Source organism: Silene latifolia, chromosome 3 (genome assembly GCF_048544455.1).
Source record: "Silene latifolia isolate original U9 population chromosome 3, ASM4854445v1, whole genome shotgun sequence".
Classification (NCBI taxonomy): Eukaryota; Viridiplantae; Streptophyta; class Magnoliopsida; order Caryophyllales; family Caryophyllaceae; genus Silene; species Silene latifolia.
The window spans coordinates 10,589,629-10,605,691 of record NC_133528.1 but is presented as its reverse complement, the minus strand read 5'-3'; the positions used below and the strand labels follow the sequence as shown (position 1 = coordinate 10,605,691).

General features: G+C 37.3%; 1 protein-coding gene, 1 non-coding gene and 1 pseudogene across 3 annotated transcripts in view; all 3 read right to left on the bottom strand.

Annotated features, from left to right (window-relative positions):
* Window positions 1-997: 997 nt before the first annotated feature.
* TRNAY-GUA (transfer RNA tyrosine (anticodon GUA)) lies at window positions 998-1,083 on the bottom strand. The gene is given in 2 exon segments: window positions 998-1,033; window positions 1,047-1,083. It is a non-coding gene; the product is annotated as a tRNA-Tyr (tRNA).
* Window positions 1,084-1,712: 629 nt separating this feature from the next.
* On the bottom strand, window positions 1,713-6,687 carry LOC141647170 (wall-associated receptor kinase-like 3; annotated as a pseudogene).
* The window catches only part of LOC141647171 (putative wall-associated receptor kinase-like 11), a 144,349-nt gene continuing 129,998 nt past the window's right edge, over window positions 1,713-16,063 (bottom strand). For both annotated transcript variants that reach the window (XR_012545678.1, XR_012545676.1), the window contains one exon: window positions 1,713-2,016. The gene's annotated coding sequence lies outside the window, so the exon portion shown is untranslated. The remainder of the gene's footprint in view (window positions 2,017-16,063) is intronic.

Sequence of the window (16,063 nt, the reverse complement as noted above, 5' to 3'; positions counted from 1 at the left end):
AAGGATGTAATATAATTTTGCGACATATTATTCTAATTTAAATATTGTTAATGTGTATGTACATTACAAATATTACGAAAAAGAAGTTAGACGGTGATTATAATGTAAAGAGAGTACGGGTTGGATACGCATATCTCATCCCTGTAAAGTCAATGGGTCGAATACTCTTTATTTTCTCGGTTTTACTCGTCGATGGAGGGTACGGAAAGATAGCACATTGATTGTACTTACGAAATTTTAAAATCGTAAAGGCGAACATCATAGTTAGTCGATAACTTCATTATTTTTCATCTGTATTATGGCCAAAAACATCAATTTTACACTGAAAATGGACAATTACAAGTAAACAGTTAATGAGCAGCTGAGAAATAAACTGAAAAATATGCAAAATTCATATCAGTTGCAGATGCAGGTATTATTACTTACAGTCACACGACAGCGAATCCCGGTTCCAGAAATCATTCGATCAATACTCCAGCATTAATACGACTGACAAGCAAACACATCTTATGAACTCTGTTCAAAAAGCGCTCACAAAGGATAACAAACGCCCATCTTAAACATTTCCGTATACTGCAGTGTAATCACATTACTGTCATGAGTGATTGAACCTCAATAAAGCAAGCCGGGGGATCATCATCTGAAGACAGCATTCTTCTATCCAAAGGACGGTTATCTGCATAAAGAATAGCCATGACAAATAGAATACTATCTGCAAGTTGTAGTCTTTTACGATAGGTGTGTGTGAGGATTTGATCCCATCCAACTTAGCCGCTGTTTCCCGATCATATTCAGGCATTTTCGGGCAATGTCATAGCCATAAGCTCCGCTTCCCTACGCTCGTTTGTTATTCAGCCATCTAGCTGCTAGCATATAGGAAACTCAGTGCCAGGCTTTATCTATCCTCCATTTCCTGTAGGACATACCGGTTTCTTGCCTTGTTTGCTTTATTTCTAAACCTGTCTAATAATAAAACAAACAAAAATAACCTAAAAAATCCGACCTGCCGGATTCGAACCAGCGACCTAAGGATATCTGTTGAACAACTACAGTCCTCCGCTCTACCAACTGAGCTAAGGTCGGTTTCTGATAATCTAACTAATTTTAAAAGCTATCTCATGTAACGAATAAAATTGCCCTAGTGGAGTAATAGGAAAGTCCATTTTTATAAAAAATTTTGAGTTAAACCGTATATCGGTATATACAAGTATTTGTATACAAAAATCAATATTTTCAATTTTTTAGTGGAGTTTTTTTGTTTTTCTTCGAGAAAATTTTAGAAACTTTTTTTGACGGAACCTTGAGAATAACACTCTATTCTCTATTATTATTATTATTATTATTATCACTATCTCGATGCAATATATCTATTTCGATTAAAAGTAAGAGAGAGGTTAACAAGAACAAGGCTTTAATGATAGTTGATAATTAAGGTGTCTACATAGATTTTATTTTTTTTATTTTTTTTCCGTGTCAAAATAGGTGCAAGACCAATAAAATAGAAGTATATGGGTGAGGGTCGGAAGGGGATTCGTACCCATGGCTTATTATCACGAAATCTCCACCTTAATCTATAGAGTTAATGGAGTAGTTCAAACTTCAAAGATGAGAACTTTTAAACAATGAAATTTTTTTAAAGAGTGCATTCACATCTACCTTATGAACTTAACACTTTACTAACAGTTGAATAGTTTAGTTTTGGAGAGAGAACATCTAACAAAAACATTTGTATGAGACAATAACCAAATTAAACCATATGTTTAACTTCAAATACATCAATATTACACTGAAAATGGACAACTCGAATCAAATAGCAGAGCAGTTACAGTAGCAGATATGCATCGTCGTCACACGAAGAACCCGATCGTGATTCCACACACCCTTAGACGACTACTCCGACATTGAGAACGTCGGGCATATGTCATGAACTATCAAGTCCATGAAGGGGTCACACCTCACAACAAATGCCCATCTTAAGAAGTAATATACATTCCAGAATTATATGACACATTGACACTATCACATTAATTAACTAAACTACGTTCGCACTTCGCAGTGAAATATTCCGTAGCCATGAGTGGTTGAACCTCGATAGAGCAATCTGGGGGCTCATCTTCAGAAAAGATTACACCATTACCAAAAGGACCGCCGTCTGCATACATCACTTCCGTAACACTTTGATTACTGTTTACAGCTCTAAGTTCTTTCAATATAGGCATGTGTGAGGATCTAATCCCGTCCAACTGGACAGCAATTTCTTTCATTGTAGGTCGTTGTTTCCCGTTCATATTCAGGCATTTTCTGGCAATTTCAGCGATAGCCATGAACTCGTCTTCCTTACCCTCATTTATAATTCGGGCATCTAGCATATCTAACACACGAGCCTCTTCGATCTCTGTAAGGAACTCGGTGGCCAGGTTTATCCATCCCCCATTTCCTGTAGGGCATATCGGTTTCTTGCCCGTTATGAGCTCTACTAGGACTACGCCAAAGCTATAAACATCACTTTTCTCGGTGAACTGATTTGACTGAAAGTACTCAGGATCCAAATACCCGTATGTTCCTAGCACAACGGTAGTCACGTGAGTTTGATCGATGTTAATGGCCTTAGAGGTCCCAAAATCAGAAACTTTTGCTCGATACTTCTCATCTAGAAGTATATTGGTTGACTTTATGTCTCTGTGGTAAATAGGAGCAGACGAAGATGAATGCAAATATCATTGCTCCAAATGATTCCGCGCAATTTGTAACCGCATTTTCCGATTCGGATGGAATTCTTGACCTTGATCATGTATAAGCTCATAAAGAGTTCCATTTGGGATGAATTCATAGACAAGAATAGGGACTTCCGTCTCTAAACAACATCCTAGCAATTTGACCACATTTCGATGGTTGATCTGAGAAAGAATTACCACTTCATTGATAAACTGTTCGACCTGGCTCTCGTCCACCTTTTTAGCTGTCTTAATGGCCACGATCTTTCCATCCATTAACATCCCTTTGTACACCATGCCCTGCCCTCCTTGGCCGAGTATTCTGTTGTTGTTGAAATTGTCGGTAGCCTTCTCTAGCTCAGTGACAATAAAAACTTTGGTAGTCTCGACAACACCCTCATCAGAAGACATTTGCTGCTGCAGTAGTAAACCACCGTTTCGCTTGAAGTGCTTAGCTTTTTGCTTAATCTCTCTTCTCCGCTTCACAAATCTGTAAAGCCAATAGGAACCTAGGGCCAACAGCACAACTCCCGCGCCAATGAAGAAGGCTGAAAATATCATGCAAAAGCATCAACACGACTAAGAAAAGCAGACAGTTATACAAGGAACATTTGACAGTCATGCTAAGCATAAAAAGTGCATTGGTATTATGGTGTAAAGGGCAACCTACATGACTAGGGGCATATATCACAGAAAACAAATACCGGGTGAGAGTTTTAACCAACTTTGGCTTACCTGGGAATGAAAAGCATTACTGCCTCCATTCAAATTCAACTGTCGCGGTACTTGGATAGTTGGACTTGAAGGGAGGAACTAGTTAAGATCTAAAAATAGAGTATCACAAACATTTGGCAACCAAGAACCAATATATAAGATAACATATTGGCTAATTATATCCAATATACATACCAAGAAAAGAAGGTCGCCTGAACAGTAAACGCTTCACACAAAAATAGTGAAAATCTCCTGTTGAATTGGTGCCGGCATTGCAGCTGTTTTTGCAGTTCTTACATTCTGGCACTACTGGAAAGACAAATTTTAAATTTGTCGGTTAAAAATGCGGTTATGCAAACCAATATAGAAGTTAATATGGGATCAAAACTCGTGGTTGTGTAATCTAGTTTTGATGAGTTAAAACTTGGTCGATTATTTTCACCTGAGTGACGAGAATTTCTCAATTGCATCTGTATGTGCATAATCGAAGAAGTGACGAAATACCAACTCTATCCCTTAAATTAAAGAGAAAAAGTTACATCTCCCTTCGTCACAATATTATTGTCACCCTTTCTATTTGAGATGATTTAAGAAAAAGTTAGAAATACCAACTCTATCCCTTAAATTAAAGAGAATGACAACAATATTTCGATAAATTTAGTGGGGAGATGAGACAATAAAAGTTGCGAGGCGTTATTTACCTTGGCATCCATTGGGAAGATACGGGTTTCCTTCATAAGAAAACGCACAGCTGCAGGAGCTCATACCAAGGCCATTATCACACAATTGAGTTAAAGTTGAAGACTCCCATTTCCATGAGCCCCATCCTAATGCGGTTGGGAAGGTTTTCAAACTAGATAAAGACCTGGTGAAATTCTTCATTGAGTCCCTGTCAACTAAGGCTACTGATGCATTGCAAGAGTTGGAATTAAATTGTTGTTCAAAAGCAACATCTATCTCAAAAAAATCTAGGCGCCCTCGGAGGTATTCAAGTGAGGCTGTGCAGCATCCATCGCCACTGCAAGTCGTTCCAATCAAGTTGACATCATCACCGACACAAACTGAATCACACGAAGCCAAGGTTTCCCCAATCTGATTCTTTAATACAGCTCTACTTCCACAACCCTCCATCATTAAAGCATTGCCCTCCATCAAGAATTTATATGGACTACCTATCATGTCATAGCTAATGATTTTCTTAATACCAGTGCTTTCACAGAGTTTTTTACGGGGAAGGCCTACTATGAGTACTTGATCGGTGGAATAGAGATCAAAGTAGTAATTTTTCTGTTCATCGTCACGAAGTGAGTATCTTCCTGGCCAGATGATATTTATCACCTCAAGATTGAACTGCCGTAAGAATGGTTTTGAGGAACCAAATGACGCATTGCAACTGATCTCGTATGATCGGCTATAGTAACAATCAGCCCCAATGCCAAATGGGTATGGAATCTTCACATCACCGCAATGATCAACACAATTAGGCTTCGAAATACTCAAGCCAACTGTTATTCTTAGCATTAGCAACAGCTGAACAATTAGTAAGAACCATGAAATCATATTTTAATGTTTTCAGATCAGATATAGAGTACAGAACTTAGCCACACATACTACTTATATACTGTTAATTAATTCAAGGGCACTATCTAAATAACTGTCCCATCTTTGTTTACTGGTTATATATTTCAGCCAGCCATCATTGACCACAAAATATAAATAAAATACTTGAAAAGCAGACTGACTTGGTCTTCACTGCTTGACTTAGTGAGGAGGACTTGTAAGGTCAACGGAAAGGACAAGGTATGGCTAAAGCTCCGAACCCACCTAAAATTATTATTGTCTTCATTGCATGACTTATACAGATCAAAGTACTTTGACCAGTAGGTCTTTGTTAAGACGCCAAGACGGACATATCTACTTTTAGATGAGATACAGAGAACAGAACTTAGCCACACACTCAACTCTTATACTGTGATTACCAGAATACCATTTAAACGACTGTACGCAAAGGGGAAGAGAGTCGGAGACCTTAAATCTAAGACAAAACTCACTGACATCAGTAAGCTAAGTTTTAATATACTAATAGTCTCTCCAATTTTCATTTCCAAAAGAGTCACGCGTCTAATGGTTATAGGCAGCTCCATCAATATAGATAGCAACTTAAGCTACTCACCATAATCTCAACTCTCAAGCCATTTACGCATATCCAGACTTAACCCAAGCCCTGTTACGTTACAGAGGAGCCACAAAGCGCAGATTGACGATAAGAGTGTCAAACACTTGAACCGGGGTCCCAGGTATCAACCGTACCAGTAGTTGAGCGGCTTGAGCCAACTGACATATATATCCGAGCCAAAAATTTATTCTTTAAGCTAGATTCAACCAAACATGTCCATACATAAACACTAATAATTCCTTTATCCTATTTTTATTGCCCCCTCTAATCTAAATTTATCTCAAAATTATCGTACCCTTTCTAGATTTAGTTACGAAAAGATATGAACATCTAATATTACCCCTAGATAACTATCACTACCATTTCTCCACAATTCATGGATTATATAACCAGTTGTATATGTTGTACGATGTAGAATCTAAGCTTTGTCATAAAGTATCCGAACTTTATGTTAAATAATACCGTATGAGGTTTATTTGAAAGTATTGAACCCATCCATTTACACATAAAAAAAAAATTGAATTAGCTCAGAAAAAATACATATAAGCCCAGGTTCTTATACAATACTTATGGTACAACTGGATGTCGTGGTTCCTCCATCATAACTAAATTATTGTCATTTTTTCTTAACACAAGCGGTAAAATAGTTATTTTATCACGTTTTCTTAAAACATTCCGGAATTTAAAAAAATAGGACAATATAAATGAATTGGCGGAATTGATGAAAAAGCTGATTGCCTAGACTCTAGATCAATTTCATGCGATCCCTAAACTTAAAAATCAATTCAATTGAACTACAATTGGAATTAGGTAAAAAGATGGTAATAAATTGAATTTGCAAGAATATCAACTGTATTAAGAGTGACAGAAGACTGACCTCGTCAAAGATAGTGAAATTATCGCGTTAATGCATTATACGACGACCTTTACGCCTAATTTAATTCGGCAAAAAAAGAGGGGTTATTTGATCGGAAGGAGAAGGTGGGCGAAGCCGCGAAGCTCGAGCGACAGTCACTTCACAGTTCACACTGTCAAGTGTCAACTTAGTGGAAGCTTGACTTTTTGCGGTCGAGGATTTTACTTTGACTTATAAGTTATACCCCTCTCATCCAAAATAAATGTAACACTTATTTTTGACATTATTAGGGTGTGTTTGGATTGAGGTATTTGGAGGGAAAAGAAAGGGAGGGAGAGTAGGAGATTTAAAATCCCTTATTTGGATAGCAAATGAGTGTGGAGGGAAATGGAGGGGGAGAGATTTGGAGGGATCCAATTTCCCTCCTCCAAGCCCAATCAAAATCTCTTCACAATAGGCAAGATTTGGAGGGAAATTGTATCCAAAGAACCACACTCCATTCCCCCTCCCCTTCCCTTCTCTCCCTTCCCCTTCCCTCCTTCCCCCTCCCCTCCCTTTCTCTCTACTTTTGCTATCCAAACACACCCTTAATGTTCATAAGAAATCTTTGATATTATTCTTAATTTATAGGGTTTTTTGATAACTGCTACCACGTATAATTCAGATTTTACCAACTGCTACCAAAGTAAAATTTCTTTAAAAACTGCTACCAATGTTGTTGGTTCGGATTAAAACTAAATACCAAATCAGGTTAGGAAGCAAATAGAAATGATCTCAGCCATCCATTTCAAATTCTCATCTTAAGTTCTATTTTTTCTTCCTTTAATGCCCTTACCCCCTCCCTTGTGTGTTTCAATTCATTCTTCTTTCATTCATCTTAAATTTCACTAATTTCAATTCTCATTCTCACTCACTCTCTCTTTTTTCAATTCATTTGACTTCATATTTCAACTTTTTCATCATCAATTTCACATAAATTTTCGATCTCATCTTTTTTCTTCCTCCATTTCATATACCCATAGTATATTATCAAATTAGGGTTCTTAATTTTTTCGTTTTCTAGATTAGCAATGTCGAATGGGGCAATGGAATTGACAATAATTAATTGCCAACTCCTCACTTTACTTGCTCTTCAATCATTTTCTCACCTTGCTGCCTGCTGATATCCGTCTCCTTCTCTATTATGGAGTAACCTATTGCAGGTGAGGTGGGTAATATTGTTGCACATTGTTGCTGCAATATCTCTTCACTTATTGAGTTTCCGCTCTTACTTTTATGCTTATTCTACTCATGCAAACACCACTCTAGCTTAATGAAACCCCGTTGCACCCATTTCCAGATACGTAGCCATTGGGAATGAACCCTTCCTTAATAGTTGTGGGGTGCCAACTGCAAAAAGGGACGAATTTGGGGATTCTGGGATTGGAAAACATTGGGTTCTTCAGATTGAATTTAACTCTAATCAAGGATTTAGCTGACTTGGAGAATAAGGTTTAGACGATTTTAGGTTGCAAAATCCCCAATTTAATTGGGAGTAAAATGAGAAGTTTAAAGGATTGTGTTTAGGTTGATTAATGGGTGATGACTGATGAGTGAAGTAAATAAATTAAGTAGGTTAAAAGAGGGATAAGTTTGGGTAATGGGATGATATGAGTGAGGAGAGTGTAAAATATGGGTAGTATTGTCTTTTCATGCGTAAATAGGAGGTTCGTGGTCATTGGGTAGTTAGTTTTAATCCGAACCAACAACATTGGTAGCAGTTTTTAAAGAAATTTTACTTTGGTAGCAGTTGGTAAAATCTGAATTATATGTGGTAGCAGTTATCAAAAAACCCTAATTTATAAGATAAAATATAATTATGTAAGATCTTCTTTGATTTATCTATGAATACTATAAAAACTAGGTGGAATGCCCGTACGATGTACGAGTGCTAGTAATTTCCCTGCATTGAATTCCCAATGCATCTTCTTATAGTGTTTTATCGAATATTCATTGTAAAATGCTAATCAACTATTCTGCTCTATTGAAAACTGCTACACCTTTGCTCCAACCGTGACGTGCCATGAATCTGGTCTATTGAACAATGCTTATTCGAACTTGATAATTTTATACTACGTCTGTCCCGGTCATTTGTTTATCTGTTCCATGTTAAGGTGTCTCATAGATAAGTTGTTAGAGCATCCGCAAAGGTGAGGCTCCCCATATCTTCTCTTTCCTTTTCTTATTCGTCCACCTCATTTTCCACTAACTTTTCCATTTACCCTCCCCATTTCATAATTACATTTATGCAATAATGGGGTTCCCCAATTCACACACAAAAATTTGGGAACCTCCCCAAAAGTAACACAAATTGCCTTACTTTTTTTTTTTGGGAGCTCCTCTAAAAACAGTGGAATCTCAAATGTTGGGGAGCTTTGTACAACAATGAGGAGCCCCATATGAAGAGAGAGAGGACATATGGGGAGGCACCTCCTCACCTTTGCGGATGCTCTTATAACTATTGGATTTGTTAGCTTACTATAAAATCTTATCACTAAACTTAATGTTTCTTGATGAGATAATAAGTACTTCCTCCGTCCCAATCAATTGTTTACCTATTTTATTATATTTTAGGGTTGCTTAGTTAATTGTTTACATTTTGATTTTAGTAATGTATTTAATGAGTAACCTGATCCCCCATACTCAATTCAGTTAACTTATCATCTAATAATTGGTCCCGTCCCATCTCCTTATCTTTATGCCAAATGTAATACTAATATTTAGGAACATTTGTTAAAATTAGTACTTGAAGCATTATGAGTAAATTATATATAGTAAAATTTATGCAGTTATGTTGCCCTGGTATATTTTATTCTAATATATAGTCATGAACTTATGATTCATATATGGAACTACGGAAGGAAAACGACAATAATTAGTTGAATTACATGCTTAATATTTATATTAATATATGATTGTTTTGTAGTTTAGCTATTTAGGTAAGATAGCTTATAGATTCTACATTTCTACTATAAATTTGTTCGTAGCTGAAGTAAAACCTCAAGACTCGGATTTTGATTAAAAAAGGACTCAATTTGGACAGTGTTTTGGACTGTTTAATCGTGATAAAAACGACTAAAAACTCAACAGAAATTCTGAGGACTGCAATCGAACAGTCGACAGAACTGTTTATAACCACGGTTCCAGAACTCTACAATCGAATAGAGTAAAGGATGTGATTGGGATATGACTTAATCCAAGCACAAAGCCACTAGACTAAGCCTAAGGATAATTTCAAGCACACAACAAAGAAAATACCCGACTCTAAGCACTAAGCAAAAGAGGATTTCCCAGCACTAAGCAAAGGAGATTAGTAGAAATCAATGTTTCTAACTTGTGTTTGTTCATTCATCAAATTCTGACTTTTACACCAAGAAATGCCTTGCTTTTATAGGCCAAGCAAAACAATCCTATCCATCCATCCATCCTAGCAATCTAACGGTCCAAAAGACCCTAGGAAACCGGTTTCAAAAGGTGGCCCTAAGCCTTACACAAGTTCTTACACAAGTTAAAAATCTTAAAGAAAAACAAGAAAGTAAACTAATAAGGACAATGATTAATTAAAACATGGAGTAAACTCATTTGGAAGCTTCAAGGGGGTCCGGCCAAGCTTGTGTAAGAGTGGTAGAGCAACAAAAGGAGCCTTGAGGATGTCTTGGTTAATTTAGGAAGGGTGAAAGGGACTTGAAAGCGACCCTCGTACTTGCCATTGCAAACCGTGTAGCTTTAGGTCCACCTATTTTGTTCTTTGCCTTTCTCTATGATTATCACCTTCCCAAGACATAGGCTCTTGGACAAAAATACTCTAAACTCCTCATGGAAGATTTCTAGGCCGGAAAAAGGACCCATGTGCTTAGACGGATTCCGATTTGGACCCTATTTCGGATAAGGGACCAAAACCGGGTACAAGCATGCCCAAGGTGACTCGTTTTGCTTCAATCTCCCCATCTTGAAAAGGATTTGCCCTCAAATCCTCGGCATCTTCATCACTAAACTCTTCACAATAAGGACTTAAAATCCCAACATCAAATGTGACATGAGTTCCAAAGAGATTAACCTTGTATTTGTTTGGTCCAATTTGATTGACGATTTTGAATGGACCTTCTTCATGAACCATGGACTTGTTCTTCCTATGCTTGAGGACCCTCCCCTTGCACGGATGAACCCAAACACGATCCCCAACTTTGAATTTTATGACTTGCTTGGAGTTCATAGACCCTCCCTTGTTGGCCATGAATTGAACATGACGAATGAGCCCTTGTTCAACCCGTTTCTTGACACCATTTTCTTGCTTACTTGGGTGAACACTCTCTTTGACTGTTTTGATCGTACCACCCGTGCCATTGACCTTGTGTTCACCTTCATTTAAGCTTGGAGTAGAGTGTACGGAGTAGTCACAATGCACACCATCATGGACACCTACGGTTTGAACATTGTTGAGGATCCCCTCTTGAACCCGCTTCTTGACCCTAGTTCCTTGGTTGCTCAAGTAGGTACTTGACTTGTCCTTGCTTTCATTCCCAATTGGACTAGTGGTGGGAGAGACGGGATGATGAACTTGCACCCCACCAATGGTACTTTCGGCTCCAATCTTGACAAAGAGCTCACCTTGAACTTGATCATTGGTATTACTCCACTTGGATTCTTCTTTTACATTTGAACACTCCCATAGTTTGTCTTTGAACTTATGGACACCATAGTCGAACCAAGGATTTTTAGGGACCTCGGCCTTCATTCTTGGATTAGCAATTGGAGGAACACTTTCATGGACCTCGACCCTTGTTCGAACCGTATTAGTGAACGACTCATCTTGTTCCTTGGACACATGCTTGACATTAGGTGGATCATCTTGAAAGGACTTGTTCAAATTTTGAACCATGCTAGGGAATGTCTCGTCTTGTTCCTTGGATACACCCTCGGCAAAGTGAACATGAACACCTTTCTCATTACTCCTTTTGGGAACCATTTCGGCCTCCTTGATTAGCATCACTTCTTTGTAAGGTTTAAGCATGAAGGATGGTGGAAGAGGTGCTAGAGTGATCTTCCTCTTGTCAAACTCAAAGGAATAAGTGTTATCCTTTCCATGATGCACCGCACTCTTATCAAACTCCCAAGGTCTACCAAGTAGGAGATGGCAAGCACCCATAGGTAGAACATCACAAAGAACCTTATCAACATAATTTTTGCCAATGGAGAAGGACACTAGGCATTGTTTGTCAACCTTCAATTCGGCCCCCTTGTCAAGCCACCTCAATTTGTAAGGACATGGATGGTTTTGGGTGGTTAAGGAAAGCTTCTCAACAAGGACACTAGAGGCCACATTAGTACAACTACATCCATCAATGATTAGGTTGCAAACTTTCCCTCCAATGGTACACCTAGACCTAAAAAGTTGTTGTCTTTGATCCATTTCCAATGGTTGAGCACTCAACACTCTCCAAGTAACTAGACTCATCCCGGAATCCGGCAATACTAACTCCTCATCCTTAGCCTCCTCGGTTTCCTCATCCTCATCACACACAAGAATTTCATCCTCTCCCCAATGAACCACTTCAAAGCTACTAAGGGCTCTTTGAGTTGGACACTCTTTGGCAAAGTGACCATAGTCTTGACATTTGAAACATTTTTTAAGGGGTAAGGTCTTTCTTTGTGAGGATTCAATGCCTTTTCCCTTGTCAAGTGTGGGGGTCACGGTTGGGGTGTGGGTTTCTTTGGGTTTGGTCTCGGCATAGGTAGTCTTAGTGGTTGTTTTGGTCGGCAATTTTGAGTTGGAGGTTTTCCCCTTGCCCAATTTTTCCACCCTTAAAGCCAAGTTCACGGCTTCATTAAAAGACCACAATGGTTGCATTCGGACTCTATTAGCAATTTTATCATCCAACCCTTCAACAAATCTAGCAATTTTTTGTTCCGGTTTCTCATTGATTTCACATTGCAAAGTGAGTTGTTCAAAATCCCTAATGTAAGACTCAAGTGGTTGTTGATCTTGTTTTAGTTGAGTAAGTTTAATGAACATGTCTTGAGTATACTCTTTGGGAATAAACTTGTCACTAAGCTTCTTTTTCAATTTTGACCAAGATTTTATGGGTTCTTTACCATCCCTCTTCCTTTGGTTTTTCATGTTTTCATACCAAAGAGATGCATAACCTTTGAACTTTAAAATAGCAACCTTGAAAGACTTAGCATCCGAGTATGATTTAAATTCAAAGACTCTTTCAATTGACCTAAACCAATCTAGTAAGTCATCGGGATTTAAACTACCATGGAAGTCCGGAATTTCTACCTTTAGGTATTTAGGATGCTCTTCATGCTCGGCCTCCATAAAAGAACCCTCTTCATCCGAGTGCAAGTCCTCCTCTTCATGGTTGGCTTCGTGGTTTCTTGCTCCAAACCCTCGGCCACGTCCTCTACCACGGTGAGGTGGATGTCTTCCTCGGTCTCTTGGTGGTGTTGGAATGTTAGCCATGATAGCATTGAAGGAGTCTATCATTAGGTCGCATTTCTCGGAGAGTTGTGTTACTTGAGTCTCAATTCCAAGTAGCCTTTCTTCACTCATGGTTGTTTTTGTGTTTTTGAAAGTAGTTGAGGTTTTGTGGACTCACAAGAAGGATTACCAACCCAAGACTAACACAACAATGGAATTGTGTTAAACCTTTGCTCTGATAACCAATTTGAAGTAAAACCTCAAGACTCGGATTTTGATTAAAAAAGGACTCAATTTGGACAGTGTTTTGGACTGTTTAATCGTGATAAAAACGACTAAAAACTCAACATAAATTCTGAGGACTGCAATCGAACAGTCGACAGAACTGTTTATAACCACGGTTCCAGAACTCTACAATCGAATAGAGTAAAGGATGTGATTGGGATATGACTTAATCCAAGCACAAAGCCACTAGACTAAGCCTAAGGATAATTTCAAGCACACAGCAAAGAAAATACCCGACTCTAAGCACTAAGCAAAGGAGATTAGTAGAAATCAATGTTTCTAACTTGTGTTTGTTCATTCATCAAATTCTGATTTTTACACTAAGGAATGCCTTACTTTTATAGGCCAAGCAAAACAATCCTATCCTATCCATCCATCCACATAAGGCCGCCTTTGACCATCGTATTGATAACCCCTGGAAAGCTTGTATTTCCACCTTTCCAACGAGTCCAAAAACGCCTCAAACCGACATCGTTTGCTATCTCAAACATCGACTAAAAGTTACCCCATTACAAAATGTTAAGTTCTTCGGTCAAAAAGTCATGTTTGACAACAAAAAATTTATTAAAGGTTGTGTTTTACAAACTTTTTTTTAAAGGTGGTGTTTGGAAAATTTTTTTTTTAAAGGTTGTGTTTGACAAAAACCCTAAATTTTATAACCAATCATCTACATAATATATATTTAATTTTACTCATCGTTGAACGCTTTTTATCATATTATCCATCTTGATTGTTCACCTCTCAATTGTTTACCTTATTCTCTCTTATCTTCCCTCGCCTGGACGTGTGACAGCAGTGTTCGCCATGACTGACGGACTATCTCGTGATCCACCAACAGACCCTCCACCACAGTGGTGAAGTCACCTAATACCTCAGACCACGACGTCCCTCCAACCTCTATTTCAGAAGCCCCCCCACCGAACAACTAACCACCACCCTGCATGCAATCTATATTATACGTCCCCCAACTACCCTACCCCATACGTCCTCCACCGTACCTCCAGCATAACCACCATCCCGGCCCCACCCCCGTGCACGACCTCTAACCCTTCTCGTAGCCTTATGCGACTCTCCACCCCATCATTACCCACCCATTGCGACCCCTTTCCTATAACGACCTCTTACCATCAACACCGCCGATTCATTTGCCTTTTTAGTAGCCAAATACTAATTTTTTTTTCTTTTCTTTTGTTTATCGAGTCATGTAACACTTGCTATTGTAAATCAGTTTGTATACAAGAGAGTTAATTTGTGATAATTTAAAATGGGAGATTGAACAATAAAATTAAAATGGTTAAAATATTTTTTTTGCTAACACTTTATTTACTCATTACCTTTCAATGTCATCACGATATGCTTTAGTTGTTAGATGATTTTTTAAAGTCACTACAACTTATATAAATTGAAAATAATACTAACTAATTATTAAACTGATTTTTTTGTTAATTCTATATTATTTATTGCTCATGATCTAATATACATTATGGAATTACTTGAGAAATTTCAGGTAAATTTTTTTATTTTTTATTTTTAAAACTCAATACCAGAATAAAGTAAAAGTAAGATTGTTAAAGTAATGAAATATCCTCTTCCGCTTCTTTCGTTAAATGACGCCCTTTAATTTAGAGAAAGAATCAAAATTTATGATTAGTAGCAAATTTACTCATTATAGTACCTTATGAGATGCAATTTTGACAATGGCGCCTTGGCTTGTAAGTAAAGATTGGTGGTTTAAAAAAAAAGAATTTTAATGTAAAGCATAAGTATGATAATATTACTGCTAATAATATGATTATGATTGATACTAAATGAAATTAAATATGCCAATTTCTCATGCTTATGACATCTGACACTCGTATGAACTACGGGTTTCAGCTTTAGTATAATATACAGTACGATATATGATATGTAGTACCCCGTTTGATTTAAGAAAATATTTACATTTTTATTATTCCACTAGCATCTCTTCTATCCCTACTAGTTGTGGAGGGCGCGGTGCCCCAATTTGACTAACCGCTGATATAATGATTACGGTAATTGTTTTTAGTTAATGTCCCTGAGTATATGTAATAAAGGGGCAATTGCACCCTATATTATTCAGCATAACATATTTTGACCTTAGTTGTACGACACGTTTTATTCGACCTGTATGAGCGACCCGTTTTACAAGTCCAGTTTCATTCCATAGTTCTAGGTATATCATGCAATAAATCTTTTGTTTTTACTTTTCTCATACGCTTATAATCTTTGCTCCAATTAAACAAAACAAGTCGATAATGATAATAATTTAACATTCCACCCAAACCATTATCCAATTCGTAAATAAATTAATTAAATGTTTTCCAATTAAATCACACTATCTAAATAAAGATTTGTCAAACTACAAAGTCTTAATTCTACCAACATTAACCTAGAGCTAATTGATCAACCTACGAGAATGTTCGCAAATGCATAATAACAAATAAGTTCACTAAGCTACAACACATACAACAAATAAACTTGAAACCTATTCCGCTTCACCAACACTAACATCACTGCTAGAGTATCGTATATAGCCGCATGTCATTTCCTTGTTCCTTGAACCCACGTTACATTTCTTTATAATTGGCCTAAAATGGACATAACAATGTTGTCAATAATGTTACGTGAATAAAATCAAGTATCAAAAGTTCGATGAAGTTGCATATACTAATTATATACTTTCATATACGTTTTTTTTCTTGAAATTGTTCAACCTTCTTGTCTTGATTTTCTTAGTTAAAGTTCAAAAGTTAACAAACATTAGTAATAAGATACACAATAATCAAACTATTCTAAAAAATAAATAAATTTTGTAGTAGGCATAAATGTAAAATTTA